We start from the raw sequence: 13,884 nt of genomic DNA, 5'->3' as shown, positions 1-13,884 counted from the left end.
ACAGCTCCACAGGTCCTCAGGACCAACTCAATCCCCCCACTGAATAGGCACGAGTGGGTATTTATCTTCTCACACACTCAAGAGATTTCTAAAAGATGGCCTAGATCTTTCTTGAAAATCTGCTTGGCCACTGCTGGGATTCTTCAACTCCACTTGAAAGGGGGTGGCCCCAGAATTAGCTGCTGCTGGCTCTGTGTTTAGAAAGTAAGTCCTTTCATGGGGTTCAGCTGTCCCTCAGGCATCCAGGGAAGCTGCCCATGCAAAGGCAGAAAATGTGACAACTGTTGCAAATGGTCAACAGCAGCCCATGGGAGCGACTGAGCATTCTCTGGAGCAGCCACTTGGTCAACAGTTAAAGCAGCCTATTATCCAGTTTATACAAAACACCCACCAGCTCCATGGCACCAATAGCTGAATATCTCCATTCTTATCAAGTTCATGACAAACTGCCACACTGCTTTGCCCATAACTGTAGAAACCATGAACAATTTCATTAACCATCCAAATCCACATGCAAGGGGGAAAGGGAGAGAAAAGACAGTCTTCCCCAGCTCTGAGGACCACAACAGCCTCACAGGCAAACCATAGCATTTCAGCATTGCTGACAGACAGCTCTCACCCTCCAGGGAGAAAGTCCCCAGAACCCTTCAGATTTGAAGAGTTTGAGAAAGGAGGTCTCAGAGCCACCAAGACCACATCAAATGCTTCTTAAAAAATAAATAAATAAATAAAAAGTTGGGCCTTTGTGCATTAGAAGAATCTGCCCAAAGGCTTTTGAAAATACTTTCATGTACTTCACTTCCAAAACATTACACAGTATTTCTCCAACAAATTTATAAGTGTTTCCAGGGAACTCCTAGACTAGGAAAAAAAAAAAAAAAAAGGAAAGAAAAGGACTTAGGTCTAAGAATATCTGGAGAGTCTTCTATGTTAACAGACCTCTCTTTTAATTGTTCTTATTTCAAATAACAGCCATAATCATTCCCTCATCCACAAAGGAAATATATAATCCAGCTGTGGTGGCTCCAGTAAAAATACCACATCTGTGGATCATTGGCAACACTCTGGCAAGACTGCTCAAATCTAGGCAGTCTCAGTGAGTTATTTTTTGTACCCAAGATGCACATGAGTGCACTTTTCTGAAAGTGCATATGAACTTTGCCAAACCCGGTTGCTCTTTTGCATGCCGAAAGGAGGTCTGCAGATAATCCACACCCCACAGAGAAGAGGCTCCCTTGGAATATTATTCTCAGGATCCAGCAGTTGTTAGAAGTCCTCAGACCCCTCTAGGGTGGTAGCTTGGGCCAGGGCCTTGTCAATATCAAATAGAGAAGGGGAGAGTAACACTCCTGGTTTCTGGGAGGAGGTTCACCGCGTGGCTGGCTGACCCAGTAGCTGGCTCCTGGTTTTCCACTTAACAGGCCAACGGCTTCCGCAGAGGAAGGCAGCCACCGTTCAGGTCGTCCTTCTCTCCCTTTTCCAGCATACGAAGCCAGTGCACTCCTGAGCACTGGGTGCTAATATTCCAGGAGTCGCCCCCCAAGCCTGAGTAGTCTGTCCCCACAGCCCAGTGTCAAGAATCTTATTTCTAAGCCAATCTTTCACGTTCAAATCCCCAGTCCTAAATGCGCCCTGGGGGGTTAGGAAAAGACAACGTCGCTGAGGGTTGACAGACTTTACTGGGGAACATATGGCCCGAGGCTTCCACGCTGGCATGCCGCTCACCCCAAAACCCTCGGGGTCCCCGTCCACCCCAGACAATAGAGCAAGAAAATAAAATGAAAGTGGACTTACTGCTATGGCTTGCAGCCTCTCCTTGTGCAATTCCGCCTCTGCCATCCTGGAGAAGGGCACCCAGGCAGGAGAAAGAGGAAAGAAAAACAAAACACACGCTGTAGTCACCCAAGGAAACTGACATGCACCCCGGGGGGCTTAGCTAGAACCTAGGAGAGCCCAGGCAGCGGGGTCGCTTGGGGGCAGCGGGCAGAGCTGTGCGCACGGCTGGCTCTCGGGTTCAGCCCCTGGTCCCCGCCCGCGCGGCCGCCTGGCTGCGCCCCAGCGCCGCCGCTAACTGCATCTCACGGTCGCCGCCGGCAGCGCCAGCCGGGGACGTGGGCTGCGGGCAGCCGCCGGGAGGGCGCGCTCGCCCCGCGCTCGTCCTCCGCCCTGACGTCTCGGCGCCTCGCTCCGCCCCTGGAGTGTGGGGGACCCGTGGCCGCGGCCCGGGCGGCTCCAGGCAGGCAGCAGAAGCCGGGACAGCCGCCGCAGAGGGTCCCTAGGACGCGAATAGGCGACGCCGCGAGATTGGGCACCTGGGACGCGCCGCTCCACCAACCTCCAGGGCGCACGGCTCGCGACTCAGTGGATACGCGTGCGCTGGGGCCGCAGCCCACCAAGGTGGCGCCTCCGCTGAGCAGACGCCAGTGGAAGGCACTCTGGCAGAATGCGGGGCCCCAGCACGTGCCCTTACGTGCGGGCTGCGGCCGCCGAGTATTCTGGGCGCCTTCTAGCTCACGCCAGATGCTTGGGCTCCTTGCTGGGAAGTATCCAACAGGGAAGAGCTGCCTCGCCCACATGCTGTAGATGGCAGGGTCCTTAAGCATCTAGTCAGCTGAGGGCAGGGTATATCTCCAAATGGGCCAGTTACCCTTCTGGTGAGGTCAAATGTGGCGTAAGCAGAGAGTTTGCAGTCCTGGATTGCTGGCTAGGCTGGGTTGGGCAGTTTGAAAACTGTGAAAGTTTGGGCAACTCACTTAACCACTCTGAACCTCAGTTTTCTCATCTGGATAAAACATGGAGGATCCCAGAGTTACCTCAAAGAAGTATCTTTACAAAGGATATTATAAAGTATATTGTAAAAGGCGTTACAGAAATCTGCTTTTATTATTATTCTGTGACATTCTGTATTGGTAACCTTTGAGGGTCTTCTATACTAAAGTGAGTCTTTTGTGACATTTCCTGGGGTGATTATGGGGATGGATAAGACTTGATCCATAAAAGAAATAAATGCAGGCCTGGGGCTGTAGCTCAGTGGTAAAGCACTTGCCTTGCACGTGTGAGGCATTGGGTTCAATCCTCAGCACCACCTAAAAATAAATAAATAAAGATATTGTGTCTATTTACAACTAAAAAAAAAAAAAAGAAAGAAAGAAATGCTGAAAGCAAACAAAATTCCTCTCAACAATCAGTAAGGACTTGCTAGAATCCCCAACATTCATTAGAAAACTTTCCCCTATAGAATGAAATAAATACTGTGAAGAAGGAAGAAGAAAAAAAAAACCAACATGGCCTCTTTGGATCCATGTGATTCTATAAGTGCAGCACTTAAGAAAGCATTTTAGGAGATATGCACATGAAATTTCCCCCCAAATCATCTGTTTTCTGGGCAAGTTCTTTCCATTTCAAATGAATTGCCCTTTCAACTTTTAGAGATTTTTAACTGTCACTTGATGAGCAATCACCGGGAGATCTGAGGATGAAAGCCCTCACCTAAGCATTTTAAATGAGGGATTGTTTTCTCTTCTGCATAAAGTGTGTTGGTGGAGCTGTTTGTGTCATAAATCTAAGCTAATGCCAAAGTGTGACATCCCTGCTCCAATGTATCAGGAACTTGTACTTTCTGGCTAAGACCCATCACTTTCTTCAAATTTTGCATTTTCTCTTTGTTTCCAGCCTGAGCCCTTGCAGGACAAGTTATTTGTGGCAGGGAGTTCCTCACAAATAAACAAAGCTGTTATTTCAGGAGAATGTATAACAAACAAAAGCAGAGAATACCAAGATGCAGAAGTGAGGCCACTCTGAGGCTGAAACCTCAGCCAGGGTCATAGATGTGGGATTCAAACTCTGAGCAGAACTCCCAGAGCCTATGTTCTCAGCCATTAAACACCAGGGTCGCCAGTGAAGGGAGGTGTGGCAGGCCCCAGGAAGAAACAAACAAGAAATGGTCCTTTCCCCCTCAGCTCTATAGGCATCAAAAAGGAATGATGGGGCACATGATGTGAATGTACTTAATATTGCTAAACTGAGCACTTAAAAATGGAGAAAGTAGTAAATTTTATATCATGTATATTTAGCCTCAATAAATTTTTAAAGATGTGATGGAAAGGGAAATGGGAAGGAAAAGGGTCTGGGCACCCTTTAGTTGTGATCTGTTGGAAAGATCTGGACTTCAGAATAGAAGAACCAGGCTTGGGCCATGTATCTAAGTGCCACTCACTTCACAATTATAGCTGAAGAAATGAGAATGGGCAGGATGAGAAAACAGAGAAGAAGAGCACAAAGTCCCAGCAAAGGAGATTGATAAAGGATCACCTGAGAAGCGGGAGGAAAAATCAGGAGGGATTTGCACCAAAAGCCACAGCAGGAGGACAGGGGATTTCAACAGAGTCACATGCATCTAAGAGGCCAAGGAGGGTGCAGACTAAGAGGAACCCACTGGCTCCAGAAATCAGGAAGCCAGAGTGACATTGGAGAGCCGCGGGTCCAGAGGGTAGGCCTGGAAACACTTAGGAGAGAAGGGCAAGAAGAGAGAGTACAGACTCCTCCTTTCAGATCTTTGTGAAAGATGAAGATGGCGATAGGAAGGTAGTCTTTGGGAAGCAGAGCCTAGCTGAAGGATTTTAGGTCAAGCTAGAGACTAAAGTGATATAGGGTGCCGTCAAAAGGTATTAGATAACACAGAAGTAAGGCCAAAACTAGTCAAAAGGGAAAACAAGCGTTAGGCAAAGTCTTGGATTAGACCAGAAGGCATCTGGGTTAGCATGGCAGGCTGTTTAGCCTTGGAAAGGAAGAAGAATGAAGCAGGGCACAGGGATGGAATGGGTAAAGACAAGAATTTCCAGTTGAAGTCTCAGGAGAGAGCCATTGAGTGGATTTATATCTGTTGCCTTGGTTTTCTCAGTGTTCCAGTAGGATGGCTTTTCCCTTGGTTGACTTTGAAGGAAAGGTCATTGGTTGACACTGATCGTGGTCTGGCTGGGCCTTCAGAAAATAGACATGGCTTATAAAGGAGCTGGGAGAAATGGGGAGAATTAAAACATGGTTCCTAACCAGAAGTCTGTGTTAGACTTTCCTGAATACATGCACAGAATTAAATTCCACGGGGTACAGTGAGGGTTAGACGATGGCTTTGGAATCATTGTACTAATGGAATTTACTAGCAATAGACCAAAGATTTGTGATGGTGGGTACTTCCTTGGTGATTTCAAAGTGTCTGAGACCCATGATAAGCAACAGTTGTGTTTATTCAGCATTGAGCTGGTGGCTGCAGGTGTGATAAGAAGTCAAAGAAGAGAGGAAAATGCAGGATGCTGGGTGCCATGTTCTGGGCCAGTTAGGAAGTGTAGCAAACGCAGTTCTTTTTTTGGCTTCCCACCTTGTGAACCCCTCCCCATCTTTGGGGAGTTCTCACATTACAAGCCATAGTGAGAGACAGAGCCACACCCAATATCATAAAAGCTGGTAAATGCCAAGGACTCATTTCCCTGGAGCCCCTGGAGGGTATGGCATGGTGTGCAACTTGGGCTCCGTCAGGCACAAGAGCTAGCAAGAAACTGGAAGACAGTATTTTAGAGGATTCTTTCTGTAAATACACTAGTATCCCAGGAAGATGGCTTTTCCCTTGGTTGACTTTGCAATGTCACTTGATTTCAGGCTGGTGGCTTACCTTTGGTCTTGCCCATTGCCCAAGCCTCCTCCTTCAGACTTCTCCTCTATTCTGTGAGCTGCAGAGCACAGCATGAGTCATTCCTTTTCTGCTACTACCAACTAGAATCCATTTCTGTTGCTTGTGATTAAGAACCCTCAGTGAAACCAGAAGACCAAGAGTGGCCAAGGCTTAGCCAAGGGGTAGAGGGAAAATATTTCCTCTTCCAACCTTTCTCCCTTCAAATCTCTAAATTTTAATATTGTAAAATCATTGAATCCATTACAAACACAGACATTTATACCTCACATTTTGCCATTTCTTTAATAAACTTATTTTGTAGCTAGTCCATACTAGACGTTAGGCTATAGACTGGTATTCCGAAGGAGTCAGTCTAGTCTCACACTATATTGGTTACCATCTGCCCTCCAAACATTAAAATCTGGAATGATACACGACCATGGTGAATAATGTGTGTCACAAATCACTAGTTCTTGCAGAGATATTAAATTGTGTTGCATGTAAGCACCATTCAAGCAGTTTAATGGTTTTTCTGATGGATGCTATGTTGTAAAGCATTATATGGAGAGAATACAGAATGGTAGATATGCAAAATAAATGTTTCATTAATAAAAATTTCAGAATCTATTTTAGGACATGAGCCCTTTGGGAACCACAAAATGATCAGAATTTATTCCCTTGTGGGAGAAACAGGAGCTCAGCAAACCAAGAGGAAAATGACTCACCAAGCCCTTTTACAGGAGTAAAATTTAATGTAATATGGAATGGTAGGTAAGAGTGTGAAGCTTTTCTTTGAAAAAAGTGATTTTTGAAAGGAATGCCAGAGTCCCCCCAAATATTTTTATCAGCTATCTTTTGCATGGAATTGTTTGATAATATACAGTCTCCAAAGAAGGAGAACCGTGCCTGGGGTCTTCTTAGCTCACGTGGTTACTAGATCTTTGGAGAAGTTGATGGGATTTCAAGAATGTGCTGTTTTTCTCTATGGGATTCCAATAACACATCCATATAGGGAGTCCCCGTGGAGCAAGGAGATAGAGAAAGGAGTTAGAAAGTAGAATACCAGCATGGGAAATAAATTAGTCTGTATGTTGCTTTAGGTACATGTTGACTAAGGTCTCTACATAGTGATTCAAAATGAGCGATTGGAAATCTGGCTAGAAATGAACATTAGCATTTCAGTAGGTTAACTTTCCCCTTGGTTGCTGTCTCAATCTCACTTGATTGATGTGAGTTGCAGGAGGGATCACGGTGGTGGAAGAGAATGTTCAGGCGTCGCAGCTGGATTTTTCGAGATGGTTCCACATTTACTTTTGTGGTGATGCCCTGGACAAATCACACGATAGATCAGAACTGCAGTTCCCTCAGTTATAAACAGAAATAAAAAAACGTGATGTCCAGTCTCACTGGGTTGCTACATCAGGGCCTCCTGGGGACAATACTATGTTAGTTGAATGTTGGTTCAGAATAATTTTGTTCATGATAAAAGTTTTGAAAAGTGGAATCAGGACAGAGAGGTGGTTGTGACACAGAAATGACATGAATTCTGAAGACAGATTAAAATCTAGGCCCCCTGAGAGGATATTATGAGAAAAAGGAAAACAGATGCAAAGTGCTTGTGATTGGCCACAGCGGATGCGAATTACTTGAGGCAATTGTTGCTTCATTATAAGTGCCATAGACCAAATTAAGTAAATGGCTTGATTTATCTATCCACCCTTTGATGTAGTCTTTTTTTTTTTTTTTAAGTAGTGAGCTGTTAATATTCTTAAAATGCCCCCTATTAGTAGGTATTTCTTTCTTTCTTTCTTTCTTTTTTGGTACAAGGGATTGAATTCAGGGGCACTCGACCACTGAGTCACATCCCCAGCCCTATTTTGCATTTTATTTAGAGACAGGGTCTTACTGAGTTGCTTAGCCCCTCGCCTTGCTGAGGCTGGCTTTGAACTCAGATCCTCCTACCTCAGCCTCCTGAGCCGGAGCCGCTGGCATTGCAGGTGTGCACCACCATGCCCAGCATTGCAGGTATTTCTATTGTGTTGTTTCTTGTGGGGGGTTTTGCATCTTTTTAAGGGAAGGATTCTACTCTGTGTCATTTATTATCTAAAAATCTCTTTACCAGACTCTCGTTTTCATGATTCACAGACACCTACAATCTTATCTTATGGAGGAGAACAATTTAATAATTATAATTTCTTAAGGAGACAGATAAGTCCTAGCAGATGGAAAGAAAAACTTACCTTTGAGCATCAGGAAAAGCATTACTTGCCTAGTTATTGAAAGTGCTCTGTGGTAGAGTTGATTCTAGGCTCGTGCACAAATCAGCTACAAACCAGAAAAGTCTTTGGGAAGGCTAGGTTCCACCCCAGCCTGGTGATCTGATGCCAGTAGACACGGTTGGGTCACTGGCTTCGCGGAGAGCTTACGGGCCGTTCTAGTTTGCCTTAGTACAATGACCACGATGTGCCCCGTCAGCGTGGAATCCCTTTCTGTAGTGTGGCCGTCGACACTTTCATTGTTCGCCATGACTCGATAATGCCAGGCACATTCTGCCAGTCAGCACTGCTGACAAGAGGGAGATTTCCTGTGGGGCTGGCAGTGGTGCGACGGTGGCCTATCAACTAAATCCCGTCCACCCTGCTGGCTGAGGAATGAATATAGAGATCGGGAAAGCCGAGCTTCTGCTCCCACCAATGGATACCGTGCCCTCCTGATGCCCTTTGAAATCCAGTGCTCTGGACCTCATATGCTCACCCCCTGCCGACCCTCCATATCCTGGCACAGCCAAGTCTGTTTGGCTAAGAGGTGACAGCCAGCCAGTCTCAAAATTTGCTCCTTCCTCAAGTGTAACCCCCACCCCCTACTTCAGCTGGGGCTTTTCAGACCAGTTGCCTTTCCCCAAAGTAGCTCAAGATCCAATAAAAAGAACACAAGACAAAAGGCTCAATTCTAGGTCCTAATTCTAACTCTGCCAGTTGCTGTGTGACCTCAGAGAAGTCATTTTACTGCTCTGAGCTGAACTTTCTTATTTGTGACTCAGAGATAGGTTTTTCTGTGTGGAATAGAGTTTGCTAGCTACCCCAAACAGGATTCTTGTTAGAAATAAAGGAGCTCAGGAATGAGAGTGTTTTAATAAATAAGTGTTCTGATTATGAAAGGCTATCATGAAAGACAAGGCTTTAAAGTTAGGGACTTAGGGATATGGGGAGTGGACAAGGGGGGCATGTTTATGGGACTCCACGGGCTCAGCCCACCAGGAGAAAATCCTGTGCCATGTGTATAAGACAAAAGGTGCTTCTGACTTACAGACGGGTTTCTAAGAGAATCAAACCAGCAAATGAAAATGACCAGAGCCCCCAAGGGCTTTCCTTGACGCCTTGATTTTCCTTAGTCCCCCAAGGATTTCCACTTCAACCGTTCTAAAGACAAACAGCCTCCTCACATTGTGATCTACACGTTTAATTAGATTTAGTCGATGCTGAAAAGGGAAGAAGCCATCCAAGGATGAGAAGAGAGAAGGAGAGAAGAGCAAAAGACAAGGAAGTGGGAAGGCTTGGATCTTTTTTGGGTCAGCTGTGTGTGTGCCAAACCTATATTTGAAGACTGTTTGGTCTGTGTTTGCTTCCATGTGTGCTTTCTGCATTCATTCGGAGCTAAATTTATCCCAGCAGAGGGGAAGGCATAGTTGAGGAGGTGGGACAACAGTAGACGCTTAGGCAGGAAGCCAGGAGCTCGGTGGGGCTCCCCGGAAGGTGTGGGAGCCCACAGGGAAGGTAGCCAGTCTGGAGGCTCCAAGCAGGGATCCTGCGCTGGCCCCACGTGGAAGGATGCTCTCACCACGCTGCATGTGTACCCTTCTTTCTGGGAAGGGTGCGAGCAGGCGCTCTTTTCAGAGCTGTGGATGAGAGGAAGCAGTTCCCTGACTCCCCTGAGCTCCCAGGTCTGGCCCAAGCCTTCGGGAAATGGAGACTCAGCAGCTCGTCAGCTCCCTGGTGACAGCAGTGTCTGTCGCCATGGAGAGAAGAGCGGCTGGCAGGGCCACTGCTGGTACAGAATTGAGCTGGCTTCCTTTTGGGGTGTCACAGCCATTGTGTCTCTGTTGGGGCAGCTCCTAGGGGTGGGGCGGAGGAGAGGGCGGTGGCCACGTTCCACTCTTCGGGTGGGATTAAGAGCTGTGTACCCTCAGCTGGATGGAGGATGGTTGGTGGTGCCGGTGCTGGCACTCATGCGCCTTCTCTTGGTCTTTCAGGCTCTCCCTTCCTCCCCTAGAGTTACTGCTTCTCCCTCTCACCCACCCTAAAGCCAATCCTTGTTATGTTATCTTTGCAAATGGAAAGTCATGGCGACGGATGCAGCTTCTCCTGTGACCAGAGAGTTCTCTGAAGGAGTTGAAGACCTCCTTAAGGAACAGGCAGTTGGTTTCTGTCTGGGACTCAGTCCCCATCAGCTGTATGAAATTCCCGTCCCTCTGTTAGGATGGGGGAGGGGTCCTAGGGTTGTGGGATGGCTCTCCTTTGTTTCAGGCTCAGCTAAGTTGCCTCAGCATCTTGCTAGAGCTTTACTCTATAATTGGCCTCCAGCACCCTCTACTCCTCCCTAGAGAACCTGACACCTTCCTCATCTGTTTGTCCCACTCCAAATTTGGTGATTTCTCATACCATGAGCTATGCCTGGAATGCAGCCTCCCCCTCCCTCTGGAACTTTCCAAGTCTCCTCTTGTTAACTTCACAGAGTTCCAGAAATCCCACCCCCTCAGGGGTAGGCCTGTCTCCCCAGGGAAGGAAAAGTGGTTGTCCCTCTCAATTCCTAGCGTCCTGTGTGACTTGCAAATTGATTGCTTGGCTTGTCATTCTCTCAGTTAACTCAAAAAAGCAGAAAGCCATGGCCTTGAAGGGGAGGGCTCCCTGTCCCCATGATGGCTGCTTGTATGTGATGAAGCTCGGCAGGCTGGGAGGAAGCACGGCCGGCCAGGACAAACCTGACCACACGTCCCATTTCCACCCACTCCATGACCCTGAGCAATTCAGGTGGCTTCTCTTAGTTTAAGTTACTGTCTCTGTAAATGGAAAGGACAATTGTATCCATTTCATGAAATTTTTGTGACAAATGAGGCACTGTACCCAAAGCTCCTGGCATATGGCAGGTGCTCAACAAATTCTATTTCATAATTATGCACATAATATTATTTGTTGATCAATATCTGTGTCACTCTGGATAGGTATCCATGTAGGTGTGCCAGTGTTCCAGAGGAAGCTCCTGAGTGGCAAGTTTGGTCCAGCACTAGGGATGCCCCCAGGTCCCCAACGTGGGCCTCCAGCCTAGACCAGCATTGCTCATGACTGCTCATGACTCCTGCTAACCTGCTCATCGCCTCTCGCCTTCAGAGGCTGCAATCCAAGGTCTTTTGATGCTGTGCAAACCTTTTTGTATATGTGTAGGCTATGCCAAATCCTGCATTCATCAGGAAAGACTGAAAAAGTCAAAAGTTCAAAGTGGTTCTGCTGTGTGGATTTTTGCTACCATCCAAGAACAGTGATTCTGAGCTCTGGGGAGAAGGTAGGTTACAAAATCCTTTTGAAAATCTAATAAAATGATGGACTCCTTTCCACAGTCAATACACATGTGTATAGCATTCTGTATATAATTTGGGGGGGCGAGTTCAGGAATTCCTTGAAGTCTTCCAAGAGTACTGTTAGAAGACCCATGAATCTTTGGTTAAAAAAATAAAATAAAAGTCTGTGTTCTGGAACTCAGAGCATCAGAAAAACTGAGTGACAAGAGACAGGATTGATCTCCATGAGCTAGGAAGCTCACCTTGGTTGTTAATGCAAGAATGACAGAATTGTGAGAAACTCCTGCAGCCCCGGATCTAGCCAGCCAATGACTGTTTGAGATTCCCATTCATCCTCTGCCCTCCAAGAGCTTCCCTTCCCTAGTTCCCACGCCCAGCTGCTGGCAGAGCAAAGATGTCAGCACCAACGAATCCTTCCCTGGCTTGAGCTACCTCCACTGTCTTCCCCCCAACTAGGGCTTCCTTTGTCTCAGTGTCTACCCACCCTTTAGTCCTTGAGAGTGACTGTTCTGTCTCCCCCACCTTGCATCTATATCCAGTAGGTGTCCTTCCAATTCATCCTTGCCTCCCAGGGTGAGCTTGAAATTGTTTCTATTCCAGGTAGCAACAAAAGCAAAACCAATTATTAGGACCCTGTACTTGAAACATTTAAAACAAATAATCCCAGCACAGTGTTGAAACAGACTCATCAGCTAGATTCGTCCATACCACCCTCAAACAGCATCAGGTCTTGCCTCATTAGGCACCACTACAAATATCCTCCAACACCCCAGACCCTCTTTCCAAAGGCCTGTCCAGCTTCATCCCCGACTGCTGTTGGCAGAAGTCATTTTACTTCCAGTTGGGAACTTCAAGCCAGAATCTGAGCTGGATCCAAAACCATTGAATTCTGTAGCTTCCAAGGAAAACAGTCTGTCGCTGAATTAAAAATGCTGTTAGGTTGGTTCAAGCCAAAACAAACGGAGCAGGCATGTCATTAATGAGGGGGCAAGGGAGCTAGGGGCCTGAGCACTTCCATCGTGGTGACCCAATGAGGCAAGTGACAAATGAGAATCTGGTTTCAGCCCCCCTGCCCCCCACAGCACCCACGGACTTCAGAGCGGTCTCAAGATTTCACACTTGCCTTCTGAGCAAATAAAACCCTAAATCTGATAATCTCTATTTAAAAAAGCCCTAGCCCACAGAGAAAACATTGATTTGGTAGGAATATCACCATTGATGAGTGGAGAAAATAATACACATTTGCTATTTTATATTAATAAGGAGTACAAAACTAGTATTCCCATGAGTTATGATATGAAAGAGAAAAACCGGCTCAAGTAAAAGTCTGAAAGTTTGCCAGTGTCTTCCCGAATGAAGTTTTGAAGTGAGGATCAGAGATAATAGTTTGAATTTAAGTATAAATGTTTTGTAATTTAATAAGCAGATGGTGCTTTCTAGGGTCCCTGAATCCATTCAGAGTGCTTCATAAGCACGTTGGGTAAACTTCGTAACAGCCCTATGAGGGTGACAGTATTATTACCTTCACGTTACAGAGAAGAACACTGAGGCACAGAGAACCTCTAGTCACAGAGTTTCTAAGTGTTTGGTACAATGGCAACTGATGAGAACTTGTTTGAAGGATGGGCCTTTGTGAGACTATTAAAATACGGAGAGCATTAAGAAATATCATAAAAAAAATGCACCTAGAAAAGGTAAAAGTGATTCCTTTCCCTTTGAAGTACTTAGAATATGATCTTTTCTAAGGGATGAGGGCTCAGATAACAACCACAAAAAGGACGGTCAACTGAGCCAACTTCTTCCTTAATGCCTTCCTTCATTTCTCGTCTTCCTTCCTCCTTCCCTCCTCTGTTCGCCCTTTTTCCTCCCAATCTTGCCCCCTCCTTCCTCCTTTCCTTCCCTCTCCCATTCTGGCACACGCTTTGGGCTCATGCTTTGAAAGAAGCATTGTCTCTTGTGCTGGAGATGAGCCATCATTTTGCACTTAAGACACAGAGAGAGAGACAACTAAAAATAGGGAGATCTCCACAATAACTGCAGAAACGTTCTCCAGAAAACCAAGCCCACTAAGAAGCGGCGTGGGGTGCTGGGTTGGGTATGGAAGGAGGAAATGATGTTCCGCCAGAGACTTGAATGGTGTCTAGAGTTATGCAAATATCCAGGGAAGTTTTCCAGGCTAAGAAGCCAGACTTCGGTTACACATCCACATTTTTACATAATGCCATATTAGTAACCGTTGTATTCTGCTACCTTTCCTATCCTCTACTATGATTCTGCAATCTGTATTTGGGGTAAAAATGGGAGTTCATAACCCACTTGAATCTAATGTATGAAATATGATATGTCAAGAGCTTTGTAATGTTTTGAACAACCAATTAAAAAAAAAAAAAGAGGCCAGACTTTGGGATGTGACTGTGCTCAGCTTAGTGTGAGCAGCAAGCAGACCAGTGTGGCGGGGGCAGAGGGAACAAGGAGAAGGCCGGGGAGAAGCTGGACCACACAGAGGCCTTGGGAGGGTGAGCCTTGGCCAAGCGAGCTGTGAAGGGATGTATTTACAACCTGAAAGGCCACCTGGCTGACAGGGATGAGGAAGGGAAGAAGGTGTGAGCGGGGACACCTGCTGGAGGATCCTTCAGGATTCATGTGC

At 46.4% G+C, this 13,884-nt stretch overlaps 1 protein-coding gene and 1 long non-coding RNA gene across 3 annotated transcripts in view; both read right to left on the bottom strand.

Annotated features, from left to right (window-relative positions):
* Positions 1–13,884, bottom strand: part of Palm2akap2 (PALM2 and AKAP2 fusion) — a 457,555-nt gene that overhangs the window by 332,229 nt on the left and 111,442 nt on the right. The window lies entirely within an intron of this gene.
* LOC144377324 (uncharacterized) lies at positions 1,791–2,541 on the bottom strand. 2 transcript variants are annotated; one of them, XR_013438217.1, is made up of 2 exons: positions 2,313–2,541; positions 1,791–1,840 (listed from the first exon to the last, which is right to left on the bottom strand). It is a non-coding gene; the product is annotated as an uncharacterized LOC144377324 (long non-coding RNA). The 2 variants fall into 2 exon arrangements; XR_013438216.1 differs by having other exon boundaries at positions 2,336–2,541.

This window comes from Ictidomys tridecemlineatus, chromosome 4 (genome assembly GCF_052094955.1).
Source record: "Ictidomys tridecemlineatus isolate mIctTri1 chromosome 4, mIctTri1.hap1, whole genome shotgun sequence".
Taxonomy (NCBI): Eukaryota; Metazoa; Chordata; class Mammalia; order Rodentia; family Sciuridae; genus Ictidomys; species Ictidomys tridecemlineatus.
This window is presented reverse-complemented; position numbering and strand designations above follow the sequence as displayed.